This window comes from Miscanthus floridulus, chromosome 12 (assembly GCF_019320115.1).
Source record: "Miscanthus floridulus cultivar M001 chromosome 12, ASM1932011v1, whole genome shotgun sequence".
Lineage (NCBI taxonomy): Eukaryota > Viridiplantae > Streptophyta > Magnoliopsida > Poales > Poaceae > Miscanthus > Miscanthus floridulus.
In genome coordinates this window covers 54,613,103-54,621,977 of record NC_089591.1, presented here as the reverse complement: position 1 = coordinate 54,621,977, position 8,875 = coordinate 54,613,103, and positions in this window count along the sequence as shown.

Genomic DNA, 8,875 nt, shown 5'->3' with positions numbered 1-8,875 from the left:
TGAATTCAAATTCAATTTATAAAAGTCCTTTTTGCCCCTTTTTACTAATTCAAAATCCATGTGGAATTTGGGGTTGAGGCAAAAAGCAAAGTTGGAGATTATTTTATGTAGATCAACTTTGGTATTCAAAGTTTTTCAAGTTTACATATAAAATTTGGAGTAATTTGAAATTATTCAAATGCTCAAATGTACCCCAAATTCAAATTTCAAAATGGATGTAGAATTTGAAAATATTTCTAGAAGCAAAGTTGTAGAGTTTGAAAAATTGAACAACTTTCATTTTTGGAGATTTTCAACTTCTTTAGAAAATTTGTGAGTAATTTGAAAAATGGATGCAGTGGTAGTTCTGTAAATTTTTCAAAAATCTACCTCCACCTCTCTGCTTGCCGTCGGCGCCACGCGGAGATCACCGCCGATCGGGTTTCGCCGCTTTCACGTGCAGTGACACGCCAATACCTCCGTGGCGAGTTCGCCCGTGTGCTATCAACACCGCACGCCCTCCTTCTTGCTATAAATAGGAGCACGTCGTCGTCATTTCGGAGTTTTTCCGTCGACTGCTCGCCACCGGTGTCTTGCCCGCACTCACGCAATTCGTCCTCGCCGTAGTATCTAGGGCCAATTGCTTTGGCCAGAAGCTTCGCCTCGTCTTCCTGCTCCTCCCAAGCCTGATCGTGTCGCTCCTGGAAGTCCAGTGCCGCCGTGCGACTTCGTCTTCTTCGGAGTCGGCCGGAGCTCCGCCATCCTCGGTCTCACATGGTCCCGTCGATCCGGTACATCTCTGCCTTCACCAAGCCCACCGACGTGACTATGGTGAGCCACTGAACATGAAGTTCACTTTGCTTTTGACTCTACCACAGTCTTGCCGGGGTTATGCCATGAGCCGATGTGCTCGTGCCGCCATGGCTGGCGTGGGGTCTTCTCCGGTGTACCTTCAGTCTTCACCAAGTCAGTGAGGGCAGTGCCGTCATGACATGTTTGAGTCACTGACGGGTGGGGTCAGCCTATCAGTGCGAGTGAGGAAGAAGAACAGTGAAGATTTTTTATTTTCTGAATTTGTGAATAGTGCTGAAACTTTGGGAATTTGTAGAAAATTCATGATAGCTCCAAAAATTTTGAAATTTTGTGTGTAGCTTCTGTACATGTTCTAGTATGATTTAAAAATTTTAAAATTGAAATTTGAATAAATTTTTAATGTTCAAATATCCAGTCCATTAATTGAAAAATACAATTTCCATGATTTTTGTAGGTCACTGTATAATTCCAAAAATTATGAAATTTGTTTTGGTACACTAATTTGTCATGAGGAATCTTACATAAAATTTTGAGGTCATTTGGAACAAGTTCATTTTTGGGCTTAATTCCAAATTAATTCAAAAATAGATAAAGGACAAACCCTAAGTGTTTGAATAGTGTTAGATCTTGTTTTGGTCATGTTTTGTGACTAGTAGGGTTTCAAGATCCACTTGGTCATGTCACATGTGTGGTTCTTGATGGTAGGATTGCAAGTTGGTTTTGTTGGCTTGCAAATGTACCGTGAAATAAAATCCTTTGCGGGGTATTTTTACATTTCATGTACCGTGAAAGCATCATGTTTACATTATCATCATGTCAAAGCATATGTTATCATTTCATGTAGAACCCGAGAATGAAACTGATTCTAGTTGAGCAAGTTCTGGAAGAATCCCCGGTTGTCACGGGATTCGATAATTGTGGTACTGATCCTGGAACCATGAAATCGTCAATGAAGGCAAGCCCTGATTTATGCATTAAACCCTTACCTTGTTTACTTTGAAAAGTTTATCAACTATGTTACTTATTGCATTAAGTTAATTTATTCAAATGTTTCCTACTTGATGCATTGCCTACCTTGATAATTGTTTACCATCCTTGAAGATGATTTCTTTTACAAAGGCGTAGTATGCTTAGTATGCTTTATGGTAGGCTTTCAAAGTAAAAGTTTTGATACAATCAAAGATGGCATACTAGCCAAAGAAAGAAAGAAGGTAGAATGAACTAGAGACTAGTCGGATGACTTATCTTGAATGTTGGGTAATGTTGCCGACTATGTCGCTTAAAGGCCACTCATTGTGGATCTTCTGAACGAGACACTTTGTAGTACTAGTCACATACTCCGGTAAGCCTACTTCGGCTAATCCGATACTAAGACGAATGCCCACGCACTAGGAGTGGAGAGATGGCGGGAGTAGCGTGTACCCTCATGGCTGGAATGTGGCCGGATTTGAGGTGTGCTGTGCTCTCGGGTGGCGTGGAGACGGCTTAGTATAGGAGGATCCGGTAGCGAGGTTGATATATGCAATATTAAGTTCTACATATGTCGTATGATAAGGAATCCCTAGCTGGAACTTGAATCAATTCGAATTGCTGGTGCTCCGTGGATATGGAGACTCGATTCATTACAGAAGCAATGCAGGACTGGTGAATTACTAAAATATGAGAAAAGAATGGAGTGAGAAGGATTGGAATATGGAAAATGTACATTTAGTTGAGGTAATGAACTAAAGGAACTTAAGGGTAAAACTTGAAAATAGAATGGAGAATAGTAAGCTTTTGGCAAAGAACTTTTGAATCTTGCTACATCCTTACCTTGCCCCAAACCCTTGCATCTCTAAAGTCTTACATCCTGTTATGTCGGGTTAGTCTTGTTGAGTACCTTTGTACTTAGGGTTTGTTAACCCTTGTTGCAGGTGAGTCGCATGCGCAGGCTTGTTTTGGTCCTTGCTGCATGTCGGTGTTTGAAGTCAACGATGATGAGGAGTAATGAATGGCCTTTGGACAAGGCACTAGTTTGTATGATAAATAAAGTTAATGTAATATTATCCCGCTACTATAGTTGTATGACACTTATGGTATTATAAGTTTGAAAACAACTGGTTTGTAACTATGTTATCTTAAGACTTCCGCTATCTTTTACTCTGGTATATATGTTTGAATAAAACTATTGTAATCTACAATGACTGTGATTGGGATCCTGTTTGAAAAGAGAATCGTGGATGATTCGGGTTTCCCGAGGACACCCGACAGACCTGTTGAGTTGTTGGAAACTCAGTGTACGCTATCCGAGGTCTGTTAAGACAACGATAGGTGCACGTGGGCCCGATTCCTTAGGAGGTTCTACCATAGTTAGCGAACCCTTGTTCTTATTCAAAAAAAGAATAAAGAATGGAGAATGTGTGTTGATTACACTAATCTTAACAAACACTACCCTAAAGACCCCTTCGATTTGTCTCGGATAGACGAGGTTGTAGACTCCACCGCCAGCTATGAACTGCTCTCCTTCCTTGACTGTTATTTTGGCTATCACCAGACATCCCTCAAGGAAGAAGATCAGATCAAGATGTCGTTCATCACTGCCCGTCGATGCATATTGCTACACCACCATGTCCTTCGGACTTAAGAACACTGAGGCAACTTATCAAAGGGCTATCTAGATGTGCCTCGATCAATAGATTAGCCGCAATGTCGAAGCATACATCGATGACATGGTCATCAAGTCTAAGACCAGCCGATGATCTTATCGTTGACCTCGAAGAAATGTTCGCTAATCAAAAAAGGTACCTAATGGAAGCTAAACCCTTCAAAGTGCATCTTTGGAGTTTCATCTGGTATACTCATGGGTTACATTGTAATCGCATGAGGCATAGAGCCCAATCCTAACAAGGTCTCCATCATCACCAATATGAAATGGCCAACATGCATCAAGGATATACATAAGCTCACAGACTGCATGGCTGCCTTAAGCCGCTTCATATCATGCCTCGGCGAAAAAGGGCTACCTTTCTTCAAACTCCTCAAGGCCATTGAGCGCTTTTCCTGGTTGGAGGAGGCAGACACAGCTTTCGAGCAGCTCAAGTTGTTCCTAACAAAGCCCTCGATTATGATGGCGCCATGGCCAGATGAAACTCTACTGATCTACATTGCCACTACTTCTCGTGTCGACAGTACAGCCATCGTGGTCGAACATGAGGAGGCTGGGCACGCCTATAAGGTGCAACATCCGATATACTTCATCAGTGAGGTCCTTAACGAGCCCAAAACTTGTTATCCTCAGGTCCAAAAGCTACTATACGCCATCCTGATTACATCGCACAAGCTCCGCCACTACTTTGAATATTATAAGATCATCGTGGCTACCGAGTTCCCTCTAGGGGGTATTCTCCACAACAAAGAGGCCAACGACCACATTATCAAGTGGGCAATTGAGCTCGGCACTTACTCCATTGAATTCAGAAACATGCCTACCATCAAGTCGTAGGCGCTCGCTAATTTCGTCGCTGAGTGGACCAAGATCCAAGAGCCCATCACCGGTACTTGCCCTGAGCACTGGGTGATGTACTTTGACGGCTGCCCTCAACATCAACTGGTGCTAGTGCGCGCATTCTATTCATTACGCCGACCAAAGATAAGCTCCGATATGTTTTCTGGATACACTTTTCACCCTCCAACAACGCCGCCGAATATGAAGCATGTCTCCATGGTCTCCAGTATAGCCGTCGAGCTCAGCGTCAAATGCCTCATAGTGTACGGGGATTCCGTGCTGGTCATTAACCAGCTCAACAAAGACTAGTCTTGATCTAGTGAGAAGATGGACGCATATTGCGCTGAAATCAGGAAGCTTGAAGGAAAATTCTATGGCATTGAGTACCATCATGTAGTACGTGACCAAAATTAGCTCGCTGACCATTTATCCAAGTTGGGTTCTTCTCGCACCGTGATCCCGCTAGGGGTCTTCATTCAAGATCTCCTGGCACCATCCATTAAAGAAGATAAGGAAATTCAAGAAGTTCCCCCCGTCGAGCAACTAGAACTGACAGTACCTTCAGTCGGCCGCTGATTGGAGGGAACAATTCATCAAGTACCTTACTAGTGCTGAAGTACCCACCGATAAGACTGCAACTGAATGTCGAATTCGTCGAAGCAAGCACTATGTGCTGGTGGATGGCAACTTGATGAGGAAAAGTGCCAAGGAAGGGATACTGCAAAAATGAATCACCCAAGAAAACAGAGTGAAGCTACTTCTCAAAATTCACTCTGGTTCCTGTGGCAACCACGCTACCTCAAGAACACTAGTCGGTAAAGCTTTTCGAGTTGGTTTCTACTGGCCTATGGCCATCTCCGATGTAGAAGACCTCGTCCGATATTGTGAAGGATGTTAATTTTTTGCCAAGCAAATATTGTCGGCACAAGAGCTATAGACCATCCTAGCCTCCTAGCCCTTCACATGTTGGGGACTGGATATGATTGGGCCTTTCAAGCCAGCACCAGGTGGTTTCCGGTACGTTTATGTCGCCATTGATAAGTTCTCCAAGTGGATCGAGTATAAACCGCTCATCTCGGCTACTGCAAAGAAAGCAGTAGAGCTCTTCGAAGATATCGTCCATAGATTCATCACCGACCTCAGAACTACATTTACTGGTCATCACTTTTCAGACTTCTGTGAAGACCGATGCATCTCTATCAAGTACGTCTCCATTGCCCATCCTAGAGCCAATGGCCAGGTCGAATAGGCAAACGACATGATCCTTGATGCTCTCAAAAAGAGGCTATATCAGAAAGAAGAAAAGCATCCGGGTAGATGGTTCAAGGAGCTACCAGTTGTAGTCTAGGGACTACGCACTCAAGCTAGTCAGTATCAGGTGTGTCTCCATATTTCTTGGTCTATGGCTCAGAAGCCATACTACCAGCGGATATTGCCATTCTGAGCACCTAGGGTGGAAAATTATGATGAAGAGCAAGCCGCAGCTGTTCGGACAGAGGACATTGACAGGGCCAAGGAAGAATGCCTCATCACTTGTGTCCACATAGCCAAGTATCTAGAAGGCTTGTGGAGGTACTACAACCGCAACATCAAAGGTCATTCATTTGCTAGTCGATGACCTCAGTTCTTCGTAGGAAATAAAAAACCAAAGGGATGCACAAGCTCTCCTCCCCTTGGAAGGCCCCTACATCGTCAAAGAGGTAACCCGACTAGGGTCTAATCGCCTATGTGACTTAGACAGAATCGATGTTCCCAACTCTTGGCACATCGAGCACCTCATATGTTTCTATCCTTGAAACACCCCAGATATGTACTCTCCACTTTATGATGAATAAAGTTTTAGTCTCCATAATTTGTCTCCATTTTTTTCTCCATTACAGTTTAAATCTCCACTTACGATCGCCAAGCTCTATGCCACTCCATGACGAACTCCAAAACTGAAATCACCATAACTACGCTGACCTAGTTTTCTCCGAATCGCCAATGTATTTTGCCACAAGTTTCTCCAAACCGCCAAACACGTTTTCTCTAAATCGTCGAGCATGTTTTCTCCAAACTGCCGAACATGTTTTCTCCAAATTGCCGCGTATGTTTTCTCCTAATCGCCAATGTATTTCACCATATTTCTCTCCAAAAACACTGAAGATTTTTCTGTAAATCTCCAAGATATTTCATCGATCAGCAAGCAGCATATGTTCAGTTCTGTTCTCTATGGAAATGACCTAGTCTCCGATCTCTCCCTACACGTGCTACAGGCTCCTGCGCTCTATGTTATGGGTGGTCGGCTATGGTTCCTTGGTCATGCCTGTTCCTCCTACACGTGCATAGGTTCTGTGCTCGACGTTATGGACTATGGGCTAGCCAAGTCCGAGAACCTAGTAAAGAACTAACTGCTCGGACGCCACTTATACTACGTCTATTTCCAAGTTATTTCAGCTAGCCGCTGAGCAGCACAAGTTCTGCACTATGCTCTATGGAGAAGACCCAGTCTCTGAATCTCTCCCTACACGCGCTACGGGCTCCGCACTCTACGTTATGGGTAGTCGGCTATGGTTCCTTGATCACTGCCTGTTCCACCTACACGTCCACGGGCTCTATTCTCGACATTATGGACTATGGGCTGGCCAAGGCCATATGGCTTAGTAACGAACTAACCGCTTGGATGTTACTTATGTTACATATAATTTCATTAGGGCTATTACTACAATGATTTTTTGACACAAATACAGTCAAGCTGCATCACATGCACTTTATAACATTTATACACATACATAAATGTTTTTTGCGCTCTCGCACATCCTAACTACCTTCTAAAGATGTTATAGACAATACTCTCTAAGCAGATCATTGTGCTTCGCCATCACTGTCCGTCTCACCAAAGAAGTCTATATCGCCGGCCTAGCTTCTTCGCTGCGTCCTCCACCTCATCCTCTAGCTACTGGGTTTCCACTTTGCTTAGTCCTTCGGCTAATCTGCCCCCTATCGCATGAAGGTCGATGGCTAGGTAGTGGGACAGAACCACCGCAAGGACATGAGTAGCGATGGTCACAATGGCAGTCATGGTTGAAGATCTTGAAGTTCTCCCATGCTACCTTGCACCTCTAAAAGATGGTGTCCGAACGTTGTCGCCTACCGTCGGGCTGAGGAGCTGGTTTTAGGTCAACTGTAGTCGAGCACTAGTTTAATTATGATGACTATAGCACTAAAGTTATCCCTTTGGGTCCTAGCCTCCTGCACCAGCACATCGAACTGTGCCTTGGCTTTATGACGGTAGCCTACAAGCGTCACAATGTTCCATCATACAAGGAAATTACTTCAACAGTAACTCCGACCAGGAGGTATTCACCTTTCAGCTCCTTGGCTAGCTTGTCTGCTCGTTCTGAACACCTTTGCCTTCTCCTGACGGAGTTGTTCAATGCCCCGATGTAGTTGGCCAAGCTCCACATCTTGCTCTACAAGCACAACAGTTGTCACAAAAAATATGGTTGTTCAGCAATACAAAGTACATTCGCCGATATACCATACCTGCTTTTTGCTCGGATACACTTCTGAGCTATTTGGATTTCTTTTCCAACTGCTCGAAGGTGCCCCTTAGTTGTTCAGGAGACAGTGACCAGCTATTTGGATTTGCTCCATAGCTGCTCGAACGTAGCCACCAGCTGCTTGGATAGGACCACCCTCTGATATTCCAGGTCCCTGCATGTTGGACTCTACAAGGTCTTGCTCGCACCGGGCCCACTGACTGTTTCTCTCCAAGAGGTTCATCGCCTAAAAGGTCCTAATGGCTAGAGGGGGCTGAATAGCCTAATAAAATTTATACAACAATACTTAACAAAATAGTTAGACAATTATGAGGCGAAGCAAGAGTTGCGCTAGCCTACTCAAAATGCAAGTCACCTACCACAATTCTAGTTTAGATAGTGTCAATTCACACAAGAGCTATGACACTACCCTATGTTAGTGTGCTCTCAAAGGCTAACTAAAGAGCCACACCAACCAAGCAAGCAAGCTCTCACAACTAGCTACACTAAAGAGCTTGTCAACTAGTTTGCGATAAAGTAAAGAGAGTGATCAAGAGGGTTATACCACCATGTAGATAAAAGAACCAATCAATCACAAGGATGAACAACAATGAAGACCAATCACCTTGGAATCAATGATGAACACAATGATTTTTACCGAGGTTTACTTGCTTGCTGGCAAGCTAGTCCTCGTTGTAGCGATTCACTCACTTGGAGGTTCACACACTAATTGGCTTCACACTGCCAAACCCTCAATAGGGTGCCGCACAACCAACACAAGATGAGGAATCACACAAGCCACGAGCAATCCACTAGAGTATCTTTTGGCTCTCCACCTGAGAAAAGGTCAAGAACCCCTCACAATCACCACGATCGGAGCCAGAGACAATCACCACCCTCCGTTCAATGATCCTCAGCTGCTCCAAGCCATCTAGGTGGCGGCAACCACCAAGAGTAACAAGCGAAATTCCATAGTGAAAACACGAACACCAAGTGCCTCTAGATGCAAACACTCAAGCAATACACTTGGATTCACTCCCAATCTCACAAAGATGATGGATCAATGATGGAGATGAGT